Source organism: Cryptomeria japonica, chromosome 8 (assembly GCF_030272615.1).
Source record: "Cryptomeria japonica chromosome 8, Sugi_1.0, whole genome shotgun sequence".
NCBI lineage: Eukaryota > Viridiplantae > Streptophyta > Pinopsida > Cupressales > Cupressaceae > Cryptomeria > Cryptomeria japonica.
In genome coordinates, this window is record NC_081412.1 from 181,813,825 (window position 1) to 181,835,897 (window position 22,073).

General features: G+C 39.6%; 1 protein-coding gene across 2 annotated transcripts in view; it reads left to right on the forward strand.

The window, feature by feature from the left end:
- Window positions 1-14,139: 14,139 nt before the first annotated feature.
- Window positions 14,140-22,073, forward strand: part of LOC131048331 (LRR receptor kinase SERK2) — an 84,325-nt gene continuing 76,391 nt past the window's right edge. For both annotated transcript variants that reach the window (XM_057982244.1, XM_057982245.1), the window contains exon 1: window positions 14,140-14,705. The gene's annotated coding sequence lies outside the window, so the exon portion shown is untranslated. The remainder of the gene's footprint in view (window positions 14,706-22,073) is intronic.

Here is a 22,073-nt window from a genome sequence, read left to right on the forward strand (position 1 = left end):
TGCGACGGGTTGAGGGGCAAGAAGTCCCACTTCAAAGGTTTGCCTGCACGTTGGCAAGTGTTGCACTCCACGACCCACTCCCTGGCGTCGTGATGTACCGTTGGCCACTACAGTCCTGCAAGAAGCACCTTGCGGGCTATAGTGTCTGGGCCCATATGTCCACCTGCGAGCCCTTCATTTGCCTCCCTTAATACACTTGAGACTTCTTCCTCCATGACACAACGCCTTAATATCTGGTCCGACCCCATTTTGTAGAGTAACCCGTTGATGAGCGAAAAAATCCTGCTCCTTAATACGAGCTTTCTTTGTTCCCCTGGAGGCATACCCTCCGGAAATCGGGACGTCGATAGGTACTCTCCAATCTTCCTGTACCACGAAGGGAGTACGGCTATTTGGAACAAGTGTGCATCCGAAAAATTGTCATTTACTCCCTCTGAAGGTTCCCCCGACTTAATCTGGGACAGCTGGTCGGCTATGACATGGCTTCGCCCTGGTCTTACCACAATTAAAAATGTGAACTCTTGTAGTAGCAATAGCCAACGACTTATCCTCCCCTGGATAATGGGCTTGTTTACCAAATACATGAGTGCCTGGTGGTCTATGTAAAATGTAAATGGTATGGCCAGGAGGTAATGACGAAATTTCTGTACGGCATAGACCATATCGAGGGCTTCACGTTCTGTGGTACTGTAGTTCTTTTTCGCCTTCGAGAGCAACCTGATGGCAAAATAAATGGGGTGTTCTAGCTTGTGTCCTCCTACTTGGGCTAACATAGCCCCGATGGCATAGTTTGAGGCATCCACGTGAACGTGGAATTCCTTATCCCAATTCGGGTATGCCAATATGGGTGCTCCCATCAACCTTGTCTTCAGCTCTTCAAAGGCCTTGCTCTGTGGCTCTGCCCAAATGTACGGTTTCCCTTTCCTTGTCAACTTATCCAACAGGTGGGACACCTCAGCGAAGTTCTTGATGAACCTCCTGTAGTACCCCACATGACCAAGGAAGGACTTTATCCCCGTGACATTTGTAGGAGGTTCCATTTCTACTATTACCTGAATCTTGTCCGGGTCTGTTTTCAATCCTTCTTTACACATAATGTGTCCCATCAATCTTCCCTGTGGTACCATGAATCTACATTTCTTCGGGTTGAGGGCCAACCGTGCCCTCCGACACCTCTCTAGGCACTCCCCGAGAGTTTTTAAGTGGATGTCCTATTCGCTGTAAATAGACCAATCATCCAGGAATGCTTTGAAGTTCCCCACCGACATCTTGTTGAAGATGTGCAAGATGATGCGCTGAAAGGTGGCAGGCGCATTGCATAGACCGAAGGGCATTTGGTTGTATGCGTACACACTGTCCTCCACCACAAAGGTTGTTTTCAGCTTATCTTCCTTTGCGATGGATATCTGGTTGTAACCAGAGAACCCATCCATGAAGGAATAGATTTCATGTCCAGCTACTTCCTCCAAGATGTTGTCGGTGAAGGGTATGGGAAACGGGTCTTTAATAGTGACAACGTTCAGGCACCGGAAGTCTACACAGATCCGGATCTGATTGGCCTCTTTCTTGAGGGAAATCACAATGGGAGACACTCATTCGCTTGTATGCACTCTGAAGATTATGCCCGCTTCCAACATCTGCTCAATTTCGTCGTTCACTCGTACAACATAATTTTTGTTCATTCAGTAAGGCCGCTTCCTGACTGGCTGGGCTCCCGGTACCAATGTTATTCGGTGCACACATAACTCTGGGGGCACGCCGTTCAAGTCCTTGTATGTCCATGCAAAGACATCCTTGTATTCAAGGAAAATTTTGAAGGCTGCGGCCTTCAACACTGGATTCCAGTCATCTCCGACAAGGATGATCTTGGGGTCACTTGTCTCCCTGAGATTCATTTCCTTTAAATTGGCTTCCTGATACTTAATGGGCTCCCCCTTCAGGAATTGGTGTGCCGACGTCTCATTCACTGTTGCCTCCCCTTCCTTGTACTCGCCATATTCTGGGGGAAATATATCTGGTTCTTCGATGCTCAATACGTTGCACGAGGGTGTAAATAGTTCATAATCTCCCATTTGCCAATGGAAGAGGTCATTCAAGGAGTCCCCGTCATCCCCTGAGCATGCCTCCAGTTCTAACTTCCCTTTGTCACTAGGCTCCATGCGACATCCATCTCCACCCTCCGCTAACTGGTCTCCCTCAGATTCCGAGTCGGTGGAGGAGGCTAACTCCTCACTCACCATCTACGTACAGAGATCGATCACGTACTTCCTCCCGACATTTTCCAAAGAAAGGGTATTCCACTTCCAGTTATGGTTCGCTTTTGCTGCAATGAGCCACCCCCGCCCAAGAATGGCGTCATATCCTTTCTACTTCAGGGGGATTACCACAAAATCCAGCACGAATGGCTGCGTGCCGACCATCACCTGCTGGCCCATGAGGGTACCAAGGGGTTTAATCCCATGTTGGTCTGCCCCTAGCAGGTTGAACGTAGGGGGCCACAACATAGGCTTTCCCAATTTTTTCCATGTCGCTTCTGGGAGTACATTTACTCCTAACCCTCCGTCCACAATAGTGTCTGTTAAGGTAGTCCCCAGTATACCCATTTCTACCACCACTGGGTGGCGTCCGCTGTTGACTACCAACAACATGGGGTCGACCGCGGGGCTCACGACCTCCCTAAACATGGGGTTGGTTGTGGGGCTCACGACCTCCCTCGTTTTTACTTGTGGGGGTACAGAGTTTAAAATAGCCGTTTTTAGCTGCGGCATGGTCTCCAGGAGGTCTTGAATTCTCACGGGTACTTCTACCTGCAATATTTGTCATAAGATTTCCTCTTCTCCCTTCGTCCGTGGTGGACTTGCTGTCTGGTGACTGTTCTGTCCTTGTGCGGCCATTTCCTTTGTGATCTCGTCTTTGGCCTCCCGCACTCTCTTGGTCTTCGTGTGGGGATTTGGGTAGGCAATCTTTTTAGCCTGCGCCCTTGTGATTGCCAACACTTCTGCCTTCGTAGGTTCTATGTTTAGAAGGTTTACACCAGGCTTCAGGCAATTTACATCCTCATGGTCGCCTTGCCCGCACCATTGGCAGAGGTGCTGAGGGTTGGCTTCCTTCGTGCAATCACGGGCAAAGTGTCCCCACTGATTGCAGGCCCTACATTGAATCATTGGCCGGCCCTTGGCATCATACTGGATCTAGTTTCTGTTGTTGTTATTGTTATTATTTCTTCTGTCGCCACGTCTATTATCCCGATATCCTCCAGATGATGCCATTATGTTAGTCTGTTGGCCCGTACCCATTGGTGCGGATGTTGTGGCCTGCTCCGTGAACAACACCTGGTTCGTGCTTTGGGTTTTCATGTTGTATGGGCACTCCTTGGTGGATTGTCCCATCACTTGGCAAATCTCGCAGAATGCCTTCTTCGGGCAAGTACCCTTTGTGTGCCCCTCCTCTTTGCACTCAGTGCACCATATATCCCCTTCGGTCCGACTAGTGCTCCTCATTGTTTTGAATTCCTTTCTCATTCGCTCCATGTCTTTCTAGAGCGCTTGCACCCATTTGGCAGCCTCGTTGTCGCTGCTGCTTTCCTGTGATGAGTCATCCTCTTCGAATGAGCTCTCCTTCTTCTTTTTCTTCGATGTCTTGGTCTCACTCTCGAGATCCATCGCTCTATTATATGCATCTTCGTACAATGTAGGTGGAACAATTTTCATCTTCTTTCGGAGGGAATGCTTTAATCCCTCCATGAACCATCGCTTTTTCAACCCATCTGCTGGTTGACTCTCCATCTTTCCCAGTAGTTCCTTTAGCCGCCGACTATAAGCTCGCACTGTCTCATTCTTATTCTGTTTCATTCCATAGATCTCGATGACTATTTCGTTGTCATCCCTCAGGAGACGGAACTCTATCCCAAACTCCTTCTTCAGGTCGGGCCATGTGTCGACTTTAGCTTTGTCCATATCTGAGTACCAGTCTATGGCCACTCCCCTCAAGGTGTTGGGAATTGTGTTACCCATTCATCTTGATCCGTAACACCGTTTGCCGACCATATGGTTTTGCACGTTCGACAATGGCGAATGGGATCCTCCTTCCCGTCGCCATTAAACTTCGGTAGTTTCTGTTTACCTGCCATTGATGGGGGTCGTCTCCCCTGCGGTGGCTGTCATTGAGCCCCTACGCCGCTTCCTCCAATGCCTGTGGTGTGTCCTGAGTGGGTGACTGGGGGTACCGTGTTCTGCCTACCGTGCATCGCACCTACAGCCGTACGGTTGCCCTCCCCTTCGCTATCACCCGTGCCCACTCCTGGTTCCCGTTGGTGATCTTCACTCCGTGGTGTAATGGATAAGTTTCTAAACTGATCCCGCGTCTCCTCAACTAGGTTTTGCCGTATCCTTGTTTCTTCCAGAAACTCTTCATGGCTCCGCGTCCTACGATGTTCTGGTGACGCATAGAAATTTCCATCGGCTTTTGCTCCCTCCGTGACACCTCCTTGGTTCCCCTTGGGCCACCCTTTGGTAGGTCGTCCTTCAGCCAGTTGCCTCAGCCTCCATCTACATTCTACTTGCTGCTCCAGAATCAAGGCCCTCTGCGCGGCCTCCCACTCGTTCATTTCTGGTTTTTTATTTCTATCTTTATTCAATAGGTTTGGCATTAATTATCGCACATTCCCATAACTCATAATTCATAAATCGAAATATGTCTTTTATTAATTCATCTGCTCAAATACAACTCGTGTCAATGACACTTTTATTTGAAAATAAGAAGTTCACGGTTCAATTCCCTCCTGGCCTAGTGCCATCTCGTTCCGTTTCCCGTCGGCTGTTCTCTTCGTAGCATTGTAGGATTTGTTATCGTCACTCTTCCTGGGCAATCTCCTCCAGGCGGGCCTGTTGTGCCAGCGATGCTTGTGCAAGCAGCCGGGGGAGGTGGTTCATCAACCGATTTACTGCTGGGCTAACCTCCAGCGCTGTCCACACAACACTTGGTGGGATTTCTGCCTCCGCCGCCTCTCATCAGACGTAGGTCTAAATGGCTACCTGGAGCAAAATTGAAAATTCTCGCATTGCTGTGTCTTCTCCTGTGTAAAGTTTTGTCTGCGCGTCGTCGGCCTTTGGGTTTATTTCACCAACGGGTAGGCCCATTGTGTCTGTGCGCCATCCGTGGCTTTCATTCCTGAGTACGTCTAGGCAACGGTGCCAAATGTTTGCCCTCTCAGGTGAATAACTTAAGGCATAAAGAACATAATGCAGAATAATGCCATAAATATCAGACAAAGTATATCAGATGTTCTATTCATAATAAGTATATGTTACAAGTTACATTCCGAAGTATATAAGGGTACCGAGGGGGTGTGAGCACCAACCGTCGCATCGCAACTACCACCCCTTGATTGCCGACTAACCAAAACAATTACACAATTAACTAATCTTATTCCCGTGTACAATAATGCCGCCAACACAACAGAACCTAAATCCTCCAAAATGTAGTGGATATATGCACAAACATCTTCAATATACAAAATTCCATCTAGAACCCTAGAAAACGGGTTGACTGAATCATTGACCTTCGCAATCTGAGGGCATTGCTTGAAAACCGGGTGTGGACGAGCCTTGATGTCAACAACAACTGGGGTATCCAAACCTACCAGAGTGGGAGCTGATCCAGAAGCCATTGCAAACAAAAGATAGCTCAGAAAACTGATAAAATACCTCACAACCTTCGTCGGTGAAAGCTCTTGAAAATCTACTCTAAATGCACTAAAATTCACTTGAAAATGCTCTTGATCGCCTTGAATAACTTTAAACTCGCTCTACTTTTCTCTGAATGTTGTGTGATCAGAAATGAACCATTTCCCTCTTATTCTGCGAAAACCCTAATTTCACATTGACATAAATGCATGTCGGCTTATCATACCAGATTCAAAATCCATAAGATCAATATAGGAAAACCTTCAGACTGACCTCTCCAAGATCTAAAACAAGATTTCAGACCGTTACTAGGGGTAATTCAAGATCTACCATTAATTTTCCTCCCCCTAAGGCTAATGCCTTAGTTACCAGATGAGTTTCCTATTGGTGCAAAAACATTCTGCTTTGTCGGTTGAGTAACCGAGTTGTTTGTCTCTATCGATTGATCTTCAAATTTCGTAACCCATTTCCTCTCATGCTCCTTCCAGATATCATCAACCTTCGGTTTTCCTTTCTCATCATTTCCTACCAGATTTTTCTTGCTTCTGTAGAATTTAACAATATGTCCTATTTTGTTGCATGCACAGCAAGTGACATTATTTTTCTGAATTGCTTTACTATATCCTTGATCATTCCTTGACCTGCATTGATTAGCCATATGTCCAAACTTTCCACATGCATGACATTTCACATTCATTCTACAATCTTTTGTCATATGAGCATATTTATTACAATTTGAACACTGACCGAGAACTACATTATTGTCTTGATTTGCTCTATTTCTACAATATCTTGCCATATGACAAAGTTTATTGCAAATAAAATATCTATCATTGAATTTATGTGCATTGGGTTGCCTTATCGGTGATTTCTGGTTCCGGTTAACAGGTGGGTTCTCCTTCTGATCGATTGCTTCAACTTCATTTGCGGTATCAGAGCTTTATCCATGCTCAAATCCAAGACCTCTAGTGTCTCCCTTGCGCCTTTGATCCTTAAATAGCTCATCAAGCTTTGCAAAACTGTCCTTAAACTTGTCTTTGTATTCAATTGAAGTATTCAGATCTCCCCTTAGGACTGTTATCAATCTTTCCAACTCATGCTCATTATTCTGGGTTTGCACTAGCTCAGTTCTCAACATATCATTCTCATGTGCCAGCCTACTGCATTCCTCAGATTTGTCTTTCAGTGATTTGCCAAGATTTTTTGCATTCATCTTTCAGTCTTCAATATCCTTGGATATCCTCATGGTTAGGGCTTGCATTTCATTCTTCATGATAATATTCTCCTGACTCGACTTCTGACATTGTTCTTTAAGGGCATTCTTTTCTTCATCATCTTGATTTTGTAAAAGTTCCTTCCTTCTAGCTTGAGTAGATGACAACCTCTCCTGTAGGATAAGAATGAATTCCTTTGTAGAGTTCAACTCATCTTGCAACTTCAAGTTCTTCATCCTTTCAACATCATAATCTTCAAGTGCTACTTCAAGTTGTTTCTCCAAACTCATCTCCATGGATTTCGGATTCAGAATCTTCCTTAAGGTGTTAGACTTACTCCAAGGAACCAAGCTCTGATACCAATTTGGAATCTGAAGAAGTTGAGAAAATACAACTTCAGAGATCCCAAGAACACCTGCATGCAAATACCTGTCACAAGAAAAGAAAAATAAAATAATAATTGATTAAAATAATTAATTATATGCACCTAAAGTTAGCTTAAGTGTAAAAGAGATAAAGGGAACTTAAATAATTAAACAATTATTGTTTAATTAATCAAGTAAATACCCAAATACTCTAACACCCACCTTTAAGCTAGACTTAGGGAGAAGCTAAAACCTAGAATAGCTATTGAAAGCAGAAAAGATGGGTCCCGACAACAAGGCCTAATCAGGTACCCAAATACAATGAAATCTCTATGAATTGGAGAAATAGAGAAAGCCACATGGGAACAAAACTCTACTCCAAAAAGAGATGGAAAAGAACACCATTGAAGCATGAAGAACCTGCAAACTCTGTCGAAGAATAACTGCTGATCTAAAGAACCTCCACTGAAATAGAACATGACCACGTAGAGAAGACTGTAATCTATATGAGTGCCCTCAAATGACACTACTCGAATCAGATGGCAAACAAGGCAAACACTGATCTTGAAGATACAGATAGCATGAGAAACCAAAGCCTAAAGAGCTGATCAATCGAACCACAGAAGCATTAGAACCAACAGGATAAACCTCCCCATAATGCTGAAGAGGGAGAGGGACAAGAACACTGAAAAGAACAACCAAGAATAACTGCATGACGAAGAACCAGGAACATCAAAGGTGCTGAGAAAAATACATGGTGTCATGGAAGGAACACTCACTTGACACACATCATTAGGCAAATGTCATGGAAGGGACACTCATTGGACAAAGGAAGATGGCAAACAACAGACAAACATCAACCCTCTCATGGCACTTTATCAATAGTGCATGTACAACAAGGCACAAGATGTGCAAGATCCCAAGTAAACAATACATGATGGCACTTTATCTTAGTGTATTTGCATAAATGAAGCTACAATGATTAGAAGACTGGAAATAGGAAAAAGAACCAAAAAATGAGACATCCTACTCAGAGAAAGAGATCCCAGGACCTAAAACATCCAAGATATTCACCAGAGTGCTGAAAAGCAAAAACTGAATAAAATGTACCTGGAGTAGAATCTGGAAAGAAAAATCACATGGCTGGAAAGTGCATAGAACAAGCTTTCGAACTATATAAAGTTTTCAAAAAAAGGAGTTCGGATGCTCAAGTTATGTCTCCCGGAGTGCAAAAAAGAACTTCTGAATTTGACAAAAAAAAACACCATCAAAAACAAAAAAATCAGAAGATCAAACCTCCAGATCTGAAGAGAGCTTGGAAAGAGCTTTCCGATGATATAAGGTTTTTGAAAAAGCGCCTCTGTATGACCAAGTTATGGCCAAAAGAAAAAAAACCCCTCTTTTAGGGCATAAAAAGGGGAAAAAATAAAATTAATTAATCTTTTTTTTTTTTGACGAAAATTTTATGACACATTTGTAGGTAGAACCGTACGGATTTTTGTGCCTTGTAAAGCGTGCCAATGAAAAATCATGGCCTAGATGCCCTTGTCATCGAAATAGGTCAAATTATATATCAAAATGACTGGAAACGCCCTTCGGAAGCCAATGGTGAGGTCTTTTTTGGGCCCAAATTGCTTTGATTTTTTTTAAAAAGGTTTTTCAAATGAATTTTTTGAAATTCATGCCAAAAATTGTCCAGAACCCAAATTTGTCAAAATTTGACAAATTTTATGTGGAAATGGGGGGTTTCTGGGCATTCTGAGCTCAACGATGAGATTCATTTGAGCTCAAAATAATCAAAAACAAAACAGCTACCCCAAATCCAATAAAAAACTTTGAAAAAGCTTGAAACCCTTCTCCAAAAAATCTTCTGAAAAATCAGGAATAAGCAGCAACAAATGTAGGCTCTGATACCATGAAGAAGTTGAGAAAATACAACTTGAGAGATCCCAAGAACACCTGCATGCAAATACCTGTCGTAAGAAAAGAAAAATAAAATAATAATTAATTATATGCACCTAAAGTTAGCTTAAGTGTAAAAGAGATAAAGGGAACCTAAATAATTAAACAAATATTGTTTAATTAATCAAGTAAATACCTGAATACTCTAACATTCTTCATCATCCTGATTTTGTAAAAGTTCCTTCCTTCTAGCTTGAGCAGATGACAACCTCTCCTGTAGGATAAGAATGAATTCCTTTGTAGAGTTTAGCTCATCTTGCAACTTCAAGTTCTTCATCCTTTCAACATCATAATCTTCAAGTGCTACTTCAAGTTGTTTCTCCAAACTCATCTCCATGGATTCCGGATTCAGGATCTTCCTTAAGTTGTTAGACTTACTCCAAGGAACCAAGCTCTGCTACCAATTTGGAATCCAAGAACACTGAGAGGGGGAGGGAGGGTGAATCAGTGTTCTACCGACGAGATCAATTTTAACCTTATTAACAAAGTAATTCAGTAAACGGTAACCATAAAAGAATATAACAGTAAGTAGAAATTATGCCACCACAAGAACATACACCATAACACAAAGATTTATATGTGGAAAACCTCAAAGAGGAAAAACCACGGTGGGATTGGTGACCCACAATATCTATCCACTGGCCAAATGAATAAATATTACAATAGGGGCTTGCACATGCATGAAGACCAATGAGCCTCAGTGACTACAAACACCAAATATTGGTTTACAAACAAAATTTTGAACTTAGAGAATGCATCTGCTATGTTGGATGAGTTCAGGAACTGTCTGTACCGGTTTCATTGTGTCCTCCTTTACCGGTAACTTACTTCGCATCCCAAACCTCTAAACCAATAACCAAGACTGACTACAAAATATTATATTAGCATTTAGTTGATCAACATTGCTCGCACAATATCACAACACTATATATTCCTTCTCCTTGTATGTATGTCCAAAATAACCTAACCGGACTGACTTAAATACCCTTCCCAAATATAAACATGAATGTCTTATGTCAGCTTACAATAATATTACAATTTATTTACATGTCGGCCTAGACAAAAATAAATACATTAAACTTTGTGACCAACGCCGCTGATTGTTGTTGTGTAGACTTGCTGGATCAATCTCCTATGTCGGCCTCATATACCGGTTCCTAGTTTACCAGTTTCCCTTGTCTTTCGGATGACTTGAATGCCAGTTGTCGAATCATGAATACCGGTGAGTACCGGTTAAGTGTCCAACCCAAAATGATGTGTGTTGCCATAAATGAAAACACAACTAAACCAGATGAGTGTCAATTGCCAACAGTAAAACCACAAGTCAATAGTTGCCAAATGAGACTTTGACCAACATAAACAATTTGCACAAACTATTAGTGACCGACAAATCAAAAAATAATTAGTATAGATGTAGGCACCTAAAAGCACATGCACCAATCCATAGGAAGGTGCACCAAAACAGGGGTTAGTAGAAAACAAGAAGCTAAAAAAATGATAGGAACAAAAAAACAACAAACTAAATATATTTCTTTTTTCCTTTGTTTTAAATTTTTTTTAGAGTTTTCCTCATTTTTTTAGTTTTTTAAGATTTTTGAGATATAAGTAGAAGTAATAAAATAAAAAATAAAATAGGGCGCAAGTGCTGAACCATAGGCATTGGCGAAGGCGCCGATTTGTAGACTTGCAATACATAGTTAAAACCAGCAAACACCACTAATGCTAGGACAACAAATTTAAATGTCAGAGTAGGCACCAAAACATAAGCGACACGTTGAAAACTGTGTGCCGAATTGCAAGTGCATGTGCCGAAGCATAGTTCCTGCAAAAATCAATTAGAATTGTAAGCAAAAATCATTATTTAATGAAAATCTAATTAGACTTATAAAAGCCAGATGAAATATGTGAAAGCCAAATGCAACTCTAACAACCTTGTAATCAAACGAAAAGCGTGTGCACCGAATTGCGGAAGTAGGCGTCAATTTGCTACTTGGAACAAAAAACTCCAGGAAAACTTAAAATAAAAGTTAGATTCAAAGGGACGTGGCTCTCGTCTAGCATGCCAAAATGAAGAAAATGAAAATACACAGTTAGCTAATACATAAAACAATAATTCAAAACAGAAAAGCATAACTTATACCTTCATATCTCCATAATTGAGCTAAAGTGAGACATCCATCTCACTTGATTTGATCTTCTTGATTTTAGAAATGTGGATTGCTCTCCAAGTAGCATACAATATGGATTCTAAGATGAAAATTTTAGCATAATGATATTATAATTGCAAGTGATGATTAGTGAAGGGAGAAGGCTCCAATTTATAGAAATGTTAAAGGAAGAATGGAGGGTCAAGATGCAAAGTGGCATGAAGGGATGAGATTGCATGAGAGGAAGTAACATGGATTGAAGGCTTAGCCTTGACACTTGTCATGGGGAAGAGGGCAATGTGTTCTCACACATGTGTGAGCATACCTTAGGAAGAATAAGGAGATGACAAGTGTAAACAAAAGTGGCAAAGTGGAAGAATTGTAAGAGAGGAAAGGTGACAAATGGAGAAAAAGTGAAAGAGTTTTCAGAAGAACACTCTCACACATGTGAAAGTGTCAAAAAAAATATTTGGTTAAAAGGTGACTTGAAAGTGGGAAAGTGACATGTGCATGAAAGAATTTATGAAGGCTTGGAGGACACTTGTCACATGCAAATTTAGGAGTTTTGAGATTAATTTTAAATAAGAAGAAGTGTTAATGTAGGAATCAAGGGATTAGTTAATAAATTAAAGAATTAATTTACTAGTCCAGATTAGAAGAATTTAGGATTTTTGGCTAAGGTTGAGTTTGATTAATTAAAATTAATCAAACTTTAAAAAAACAATTCTAAACATAATAAATTTTAACATTAATGATGGAGAAGGTAATAATTAATTAAATATAATTTAGTTAATTATTATAGTGAGAAGAATGAAGGTTAGTATAAACTCAAATTAATTTAAAACGTTTATTTAATAAATTTGAGTAGTCAAATTTAGGGTGTCTACAATAAGTAAGGCTATACACAAAGATAAATATTCAAGAGCTTAAGAGGTAATTGTTCATATATTCAAGAAGTTAGAGATGATAGAGTGTTCATAGTGCTAGTTCACTATGTAGAAGATTTTGTTGGATGCACTAGAGGAAGGTAACATGCGCCATCTGGAGGAAGTTTGAGACCAATTGAGTTCATGTTGGTTAACACATAGTGTGATCTTAATCCTAGTGTAAAATATTGGCTTTAAGATTGATCCAACTACATGTTTAGTTTAAGGAATTCACCCCTGATTAAATTGCAAACATTATAAATAAGTTCTAGGCTAACATGAAAGTGTAATTAATATTGGAATGCATAAATAATGCCAATCAGTTCCATTCCAATATGTAGTAGCTGCGATGAAAGTTGTGCAAGCTCTATACTCAATAAAGAGAAGTATATATATTGTGAGGTGTATGAACTAAGATGCAAACCCTTTACATACAGTGAGAGTGTTTTGAAGTAGCTCATATCAAATAGATGATGAAGCTTGTGTTTTGTAGTTACACATGATACATCTTTTGTATTTCCTATATGTTATATGTATTTGAGGTTGGTGTCTCAGTATTTGAGTTAGTGCTTAGTTATTTGGATCAGGTGATTAATTTCTCCTATAGGTTGGTGCCTACAAATCAGATTGGGGATTGGTGTCTCCTTTCATAGATTGAAATCCATGTAATCATTGCAAGTTCTTTATTATTCTGTGAGGTTGGATTTGGGTAGTAGATCCAAGTAACTTTTCTCACAGTGGTTTTTCCCTTTTGGGGTTCCATGCGAATCTAGTGTTCTCTTGTGTTGATGTGTGGTTGTGCTTATCATTTGCATAGTTGTTCTAATGATAATGTGAGATATGGTAATGTTATTGATATCGCTTTAAGTGTTGAAGTTAAAATTGGCATATACTGATTCACCCCCCCTCTCAGTATATCCACTTGCATAACACAACAAACTTAAAATGAAGTATTTCAACATGGATAATCTTGATTGGGTTGAAGACCAACAAACCTAAAATCAAGTGTTGCAAAATGGATGATTTTGATTGAATTAAAACACACGGTGGTTCAACTTCCTTTTGAATGATATAAATTGTAGAATGTAAACTGAGAGGAGGGACAAAGAAGAAGAGAAGAGAACAAAATGAATGGACAACAGTAGTGGCTCATAATCTCATAATCTCATATGAAGGTGTGGAGAAGATTGCAGAAAAAAGAGAACTCTAGTACCATGTAAAAGGAATATTTCCCCGAACTATAATGAATAATAATAACAAAACTGAATGTTTATAGTGTTTGGACAATAACTTTTATTCTATGTTTGAAATAGAATATTATACTTGATTCTTGCTACTTGTTTGAGCTTATCCTTGAACTTGACAACCAAATCTCCTACTTTGATCCCAAAAGATCTTGGTTCAATGTTGAACCATATTAAAAAAAAACTAACATTATAAACCATTTAAGTAAAATAGCAAGTCTCCAACCTTCTCTTTCCTTCAATAGAGTCCTTACATCTCACTCCTTACTAAAAAGTTCAAAAACAATTAAAAACCATGGACTTTTATATACACTTGAAAACTAAGAATAACCACCAACCTCCCTTATCTTAACGATTTGTTTCTTGTCAATTAACACAACTCACTTGTGGGCAAACTCCTACTATAGTTTAAAGCATTATAATCTTGCATGCAACCAATCAATCCAATCACACTCATAGCTGATACAATTGGGACCTACACACTAATCACATAGTTGACAAATCCGCCGTAATGTGCTCTTCTTGTATGACAACGCAACAGACAAGGTTTGTTCCTTTTTCTATTTCTATTTACATTCTCCCCCAAAGCATTATCACCAACGACTCCACACACCTTTAGTATGCCTAATAATACTCACGTGAATCCGAATCGACGGACCAGATTTCCTTCGGGCCCACACAGCCTTCTTCCATCTTTGCCACGTTATCTAATAGTGAGATGTCTCGGCAGCCGCCTTGACCACTGACGCATGCCCACGTGGCTGCTTCTGGATAACGGTTAAAATAAGGTACAAGTCACTAGTAAAGAACAATCAAACAAAGATTAAAGAAAAAATGGCGTGTAACGATGAATGTTGACCAGCATTTCCTTCGTCGTCTTCGGCGGCGGCGGAGTGGTGGTGGCGGAGCGGAACAAGAGCGGAGCGGAGCAGCGGGGTCGCTCGTTGTCCCATCACGTCAGGGACACTTTCGGCAGTGGAGGATTCTCACAGTGGGGGTATTTATTTGCTGAATTCTCTATTCTTTCTGTCCATTTAGGCCAGCAGAGCGCAAAGAGCACAGTGCGTGGCTTTGACGGTGACTCTTTTGCGCTGTTCTACTGTAACACTGCTGCTGGCTGTTTTCTAGTCTAGGCTGAATACAACCTCGAGGACGCTTCATCGGTGAGTAATCGAGAACCTTTAATGATTTTGGCACAGAAATGGCTGGCTGCATTTGTGTGCCTTGCTTTTGTTATTTGATGTGAAGACCGATGCAATTTGGACTGGATTTTGCTTTTGAGGCTTTTTTGATGGAAGTAATGTGAAAATGGAAGTGAATTGAATGATGCGAGTAGATGGTTGCTTGAGAGTTTGAAGTGTTCTGTTGGAAGAACGATCTAGAGGAAGGGGAGAGTAGCTCTGTGGAAGAGCAAAGGGTAGCCTGAGGTCTTAGGTTTGAGTTGTAGTTGGTTGACAGAGAATTGAATGTTTGAGGGAGACTGGCTTAAGGTAGGTACCTGAGGTTTCGGATTCACGTTCTAGCTGGTTCATTGACAATAGGAAGAATAACTCAGATGTAATCCTGAAGTCTTAGGTTTGAGTCATAGCTAATTCGTGGCAAATAACATTTTTGAGGGAGAGTAGCTTAGTGGTAACCCAGAGCAGGTCTTAAGTTGGAGTCCTAGCTAGTTCATAGCTCGTTTGAGGAAGATTAGCTCAGTTTGCCTTCAGGTTTTATGCTGGAGTCTTAGCTGGATCATGCAATGTTACATTTTTGAGGAGAAATTGCAGGATGTGCTAAAAACTCACATTGAAGGCTATTGATAGGCTTAAAAGTTCTAAAAGATTCTGGCCTTAAAGATAGTACTGGCCAGAAATGAGGGATTATTAATTTATTGCCTTTAACGCACCTATGGCCTCACCTTGTATGCCAGTAAATGATAAATGCCCTTGAAGGCTAGCTATATAGAGAAATGAGAAGTATTAAAGGTTCTGTCAAACGAATTGCCTTTATAGCACATTTATGTGCTAGTAAATCATGATGCTTTTGAAGGTTATCTTCTGTAAATATTGGCTAAAGATAGGCTTCATGTCTAATATTAATAATGAAAAATGAAAAGTGTTGAAAAGGTTCTGAATTTAAAGATAGCACCGGATGGATTTTAGTGGCTATTGATTAGTACCTATAAAGAAGGAAGTAAATCACTATGCTTTTGAGGTTTAGCTTGTGTTAACATTGTGTCAATGGATATTTTATATTCCGTGATAAAAATAGGCCATAACAAAAGGGAAGTTTCTTTTCCTGCTCTTCAAGTCTCTCCTTGCCCAAGTACAACCAAATTCTATCTCCTACACTAAACTCATGTTCCACATTGTGCTGGACATTTCTTATTCTTGTCTTTCAACTCCTTATGAACATGGAAATGAATTTGCTCAAAGTTTTCAGTGAAATTTTCAGCCTTGGGAACCTCTGAACCCAAATGTTCTCCACAGCTGTGTGACCTCCCTGCAACGAAATCCAGTTGATCAGAAGGTAGATACCTAGAACATATGGTGACAAATTTGTAGAAGCATGAACTGCACAGCTATAGGAGTGTTGAATATAGGTCAAGCTCTCATCCCAAGTTTTAATATGCCTCTGATTATACCCTCTCAGCAGCTGTGCCAATGTTCGGTTTACCAGCCACATTTGTCCATTGGTTTGGGGATGGAATGCAGTTGATCTTTTCAACCAAGTGTCCATTCTTTTCCACACTGCAAACCAAAATCCCCCCCGAAACCTTTAATCTCAATCTGAAACAATACTTTCTGGCAAACCAAAATGTATCTGAACATTTGTAAAGAATAACTCAGTTGCATCTTTATCTGAAAGTGTCTTCTTTCACTGAATAAGAATGCCATCTTGCTAACCCACTCAACTACCATGAAAACATCATCATGCGGTTCTTGGACATGGGTAGACCTCCCACAAAATCTATGGAAATGTTTTCCTATGGACATAAAGGTACAGGTAGGGGCTGATAAAGCACCAACTTTTGATTAGTATGCTTGCTTATATCACACGATTTGGACCCTTTTATGAATTCAGAGAGATAATTTTGCATAGTAGGCCAATATACATACTGCTGAAGGTTAGCAATGATCTTGGAGATTCTAACATGCCCAGCCACCTTGGAGGTATGAGCTTCCCTCAAGAACAACAATTTTCTTTCTGTTGGAACACACAACTTTCCCATTATATCTTGGAGATAATCCAGATTTGGTACAAATTGAGCCCCCTTATCCTTTTGTGCTTGTTTGTATGTATCTCCAAAATCCTTATTATTTTTATAATCCTCTGCATACACTTCTTTCATGGAGGGTTCTGGTTGAGAAAGCATGCTTGCAATTAAGTGTAATGGTGATCTAGACAACATATCGTCAACTTTGTTTGTCACACCCCTCTTGTACTTAATAATCAAGTGGAATTGTTGTAGGAACTCCATACACTTGTAGTGTCTAGCTTGCTGAAGTTTGAATGTAGCTTGCAAATATTGGAACGGTTGGTGATCCATATGGGCAACTGTTTCCTCGCCCATCAAGTACTGTTTTCATTTTTTTCACCGGTTGATCTAATGTGTACAACTCCTTGTAATAGGTGCAATGATTTGGGACTAATCCATGAAAATGTTCTTAGTGGTAACAAAGTGGTTTACCTCCTTGCATTAGGGTAACCCCCACAGAATAGTGACTACCATTGTTTCCACCTCAAACTGTTGTTGCAAATTAGGTAACACCAATATGGGGGCATGACTGATTTTGCGCTTCAGCTCGTCAAAGGCCTTTTTTTGCCTACTGCTCCATTTGAAAAATTTGCTATTCCAGGCAATGGCCTGGAGAGGTGCTGTTATGGTTGAGAAAACCTTGACAAACTTTCTTAAGTATTGCATAGCTTGCTCCCACAAAGCTTCTAGTTTCCATGGTGTTGGAAGGCCTTGGCCATTACACTATGGCCTCCACTTTCTCTGGACTATGGCCTCCACTTTCTCTGGATCAATCTTTATTTCTCCATCTCCATCCACATCTGCAAGATAGACAACTGACTGCTGTGCAAACTCACATTTCTTGCCATTCAACAAATGCTTATTTTCCCTCAAAACTTGTGAGACTTGTTCAAGACGCTTCACACACTCTTCATAAATCTTGTTTAAAACTAGGAGATCATCCAATTAAACTATGACACATATCTATGGGTACTCTTAATATCACATTCATCAGCCATGTGAAGGTTGCTGGTATGGTGCATAATCCAAATTGGAGCAGTAGCCACTTGTAGATCCCTTTTTTGTCTTAAAAGTTGTTTTGTCTACATCTTCGTCTCTGATTCTTACTTGATGGTATCTGGATTTGAGATCCAACTTGAAAAAGTATTTGGTATTTTGCAATTGATCCAAAAGATCATCAATCCAGGGCAGTAGATACCTATTTTTGATGGTATAGTTGTTCGAAGCCCCGTAGTCTATGCACATGCACCAAGTACCATCTTTCTTGAGTATTACCACTTTGGGAGAACCACATTGAGAGGTGCTAGGTCTGATCACTGCTTATTCCAACAGCTTGTTTAACTGAGATTTAAACTTCATTAGCCTTCAATATGCTTTGCCAATATGGACCTGTGTTTGGAAGTGGGAAATTGGGTAACAACTGGATTTTGTGTTGAATTGTTCTATGTGAGGGCAGTCCTTTTGGCTCTTCAAAGGTCTGACTGAACTGCCTTATGAGCTGATCCATGGACATCTTTTCTTTGCTGGTATTCAGCCCGTGGACTGATTTTACCTCAGCCACTTGCTATTCTTGTATTTCGCTCAACATGAGCAATGCAAAATTTCCATTTGCATTTTTCAAATTCCTATTACAGTACTTACCATTGAAACCTTGAATTTCCCTATGTATGACCTGATATTAAATCCTTTGCCATTTTTGCTTGGCCTATATTTTGTTTGCTTTCCGAAAGCAACATCTCAAAGATAGTGGAAAGGACTACCAAACACAGTCCAACAAACATCCAATGGCATGACATCCAAAACTACCTCATCTACAAACTCTAGGAGAGTCTAGATTTGTTCACACATTGGTTATTGACCGAGGTTTTAAAACCCTACTTCATTCATCCCAACGAGTATGGATTCAAGTGCCTCTTTGTTTGCAAAACAAGCTTATTGACTAGTTTTTGAGAAATGAAATTTGCTTTAGAACAAGTGTCAAAAAAGTGCATCTACTTTTCTGTCTTTGATCTGAATAGGAAAAAGTTTGGTCAATTCACTCTCCTTTTAAGATTTGTTGCTACTCACACATGCATCCTTTCTCACAATTGTACATCAAATCCCATCAACCTAAAATAACCTATTAACACTTGTGCCCTTCCTCTTTTGTGTTTGTGAAAGTTTTGTGTATGATAGTGACTACGAGAGCATAGAAGGTTCAAACAGAGGAGTTGAAAGCATGGGTGACTGCACTAGAAAGCCACATGAAGGGAATATCAAAGAACCAACAATGGTTTGGCCAACAACACAAGCATATATCAAGACAACAATTAAATATGACGCAAGAACAATCTTTCGTTGGAGACTAGGTCAAGTCCCTTGCCAAGAAATTTGCTATTGGGGAAGACAATGAGAAAGGTATGAAAGTGGAGGATTCAAAGTCCATTTAAAGTAGAAACTAGAAACTAGAAACTAAAGCTTTTGATGAACCAGCTAATACAAAACTATTAGATTTTTAGGTTAAACAGCTTGAATTTTATTTTAGTGTTCATAAAATAGCAGTTTTACTCGAGGACGTGTTTCCTGGGTAAAAACTAGGCATCTCGGGGATAGGGGGACGACCCCTCATGTATTAACTATTAAGTTACATCATGTATATGAATTTATGAATTTCAACTGTCATTTGAACTCTCAACTCAACTCAATTGCTATGTATAATGTATATGATAAATGATTTATCAATGTTATCATATGAATATTAGGGAAATTTTAAATTTTCCCTACTATTTAAATAGCCAACCTTTGCTGTCCCCAAAAATGGGCATAAAAAAATGCGTCCCGGAAACCCATCCCCCCGTCCCCCAGTCCCTCGGTTCCCATGTCTCGAAAATGTCATGTCTCTCCTTGATCGTTATATATATCCTAAATGAAATAATTATTACTATTAATTAATATAATAATTATCAAAGAAGGATTATTTGAAACTTATTTATTTATTAAATATTATTATTTATTACTAATAATATTTTTGAAATATTATATTATAAACATAATTTATATATTATAAATTATAAACATAATTTATATATTCTTATCTATAAACAAGTGTGATGTCCATATCCGGATGCTAGAACTCTAAAACCTAACAACTAAAGGAAAGCTCCTTTATAGATAATAAAAGGCATCAAGGAACTCCTACAAAGACATATGAAGGAGGAAACAATTAAGATAGTCTCATTGAAGATGACTCTATGATTAATAAAGATTATAGATATGAAGACACATATAAATATGGACAACAATATCAATAATCCATATTCAAAATCAGGAATATAATGTGTAATCAGGGCAATGTATCATTATTTCTGACAGTGGATTTTTATTATAAATATTTGAAGACAATTCATATGATCAAATAAAGTTATTGAAAGCCTTATTTACACATCATACGTATACCATTAGAGTTATATGAATATCAGACTTGTCTCAAGATCATGGATCAGATCAGATCAGAACTATTATTAAGTTACAGGAATTGGCAGCCTCCTAGTAGGGGACATTACAGTGGTATCAGAGCAACTTTCCTGCCATCTTGTAGGAGTCAGTTAATGCATAGAAGAGGAAATAAAGGAATACGCACGAGTCCCAAGGAAAGGTAAATGACCACCCGTATTATTTCTGGTATATGTTCTAATCCGCACTTATATGGAAATCACATTTCAAATATACATATTTGACAACCAGTAACATGTATATAAACTTATTAGTCTGCACTTAATATGATCCAGGGAAGTAAAAGAGATTTGTAGTGGGGAGACACTGCCCACCCAAGTGAGACACCAACTGAATGTTAATGAAGCAGTAGGCTAGGAGGGCACATGACTACTTCTGAGCTTGGGTTTGGCAGAATTCAGCCACCACTACCATCCACTGACTCTCTGGCATAAGGAAACTACAATTATGGAACAAAGTATGAGCTAGGGGACAAGACCCATGCCATAGGGGGCCAGAAGGGCATGTGACTGCTTTTGGTTCAATATGGGACAGTTGGGCAAACCTGGTCATACTTTGACTCCCTAACTTAAATGATAAAACCACCTCTATCGTCCATTGGCCCTTCGGCCAAGTTAATGATTAACTAAGGAACAAGGTATGAGCTAGGGGACAAGACCCATGCCATAGGGGACCAGAAGGGCATGTGACCGCTTTTGGGCTCAATATGGGGCAGTTGGCAAACCTGATTGTATTCTTGTTTCAAATTCTTATAATAGAATGAATTACCTTAGGATTTTGTAAACAATAATTGTTGCATATGTAAATGATTTATGATTACGTGCTTACTATATGCCTGATGTGTCTTCAACCAGATTGCTCCATTATATATGTATGTTTTATGAATGCTTATGTGATTTCTTAATGCTGTCATGATTTCGACATAAGTACATCATACACCTTCCTAATGTATGCTTCATGTATTCTTTGTATATATACTACTTGTATTCATGTGATTGCTTCATGTCTAATATGATTTTCAGCATGTATGCCTCGTGTCTTTATGTGTTGCTTCATGACTGATGTGTCTTCAGCATGTCCTTTTTATGAGTGCCTTTCTTATATGTGCTTTGTACCTTACATACATTTGTGTATTGTTTCAGGCTTTACATGTCTTTTGTGCATACTTCAGTGTATTGGTATATTATGTTGTATTTTACATGAATACTCCATCTATGCTCTATGTCTTATGTTTGCACGTGTGCTATTTCATACTTCGTGTATATACTTATGGATTTGAGCTACGTGTCTGATATGCATTCAAGTGAATTGCTTCATGCTTTAAGTGTATTTGCGTTTCTTATGCATGTTTTTCTTAAAAGTATATACACTTCATAATTTGTGGATAATTATGTGTTTTACTGTATCTTCAATATGTTTGCTCCATTGTACGTTTTATACGTGTACATGTAAACTTGCATTGTATAATTATGTGATTGCTCCATGTTTGTCACATTTTCAGCATGACTGTATCACACACATCTTCCTAACGTATGCTTTATGCTTTGCCTCATGATTGAAATGTCTTATTCCATTTGCATTTATATGCCTTCCTCAAATGTCACGTATCTTAAACATGGTTACTTCAAGACTGCTTTGTTTTTAGAATGCTTACCCCATGTGCATTTTCCAAAAGTATCTATCATGTATGCTTTACATGGATTGCTTCCTATCTAACTTATGCTTGTTCTACATAAGTGCCTCTCATAAGCACCTACACTCACATATATGCTTCGTGACTTAAAGATAATTTATG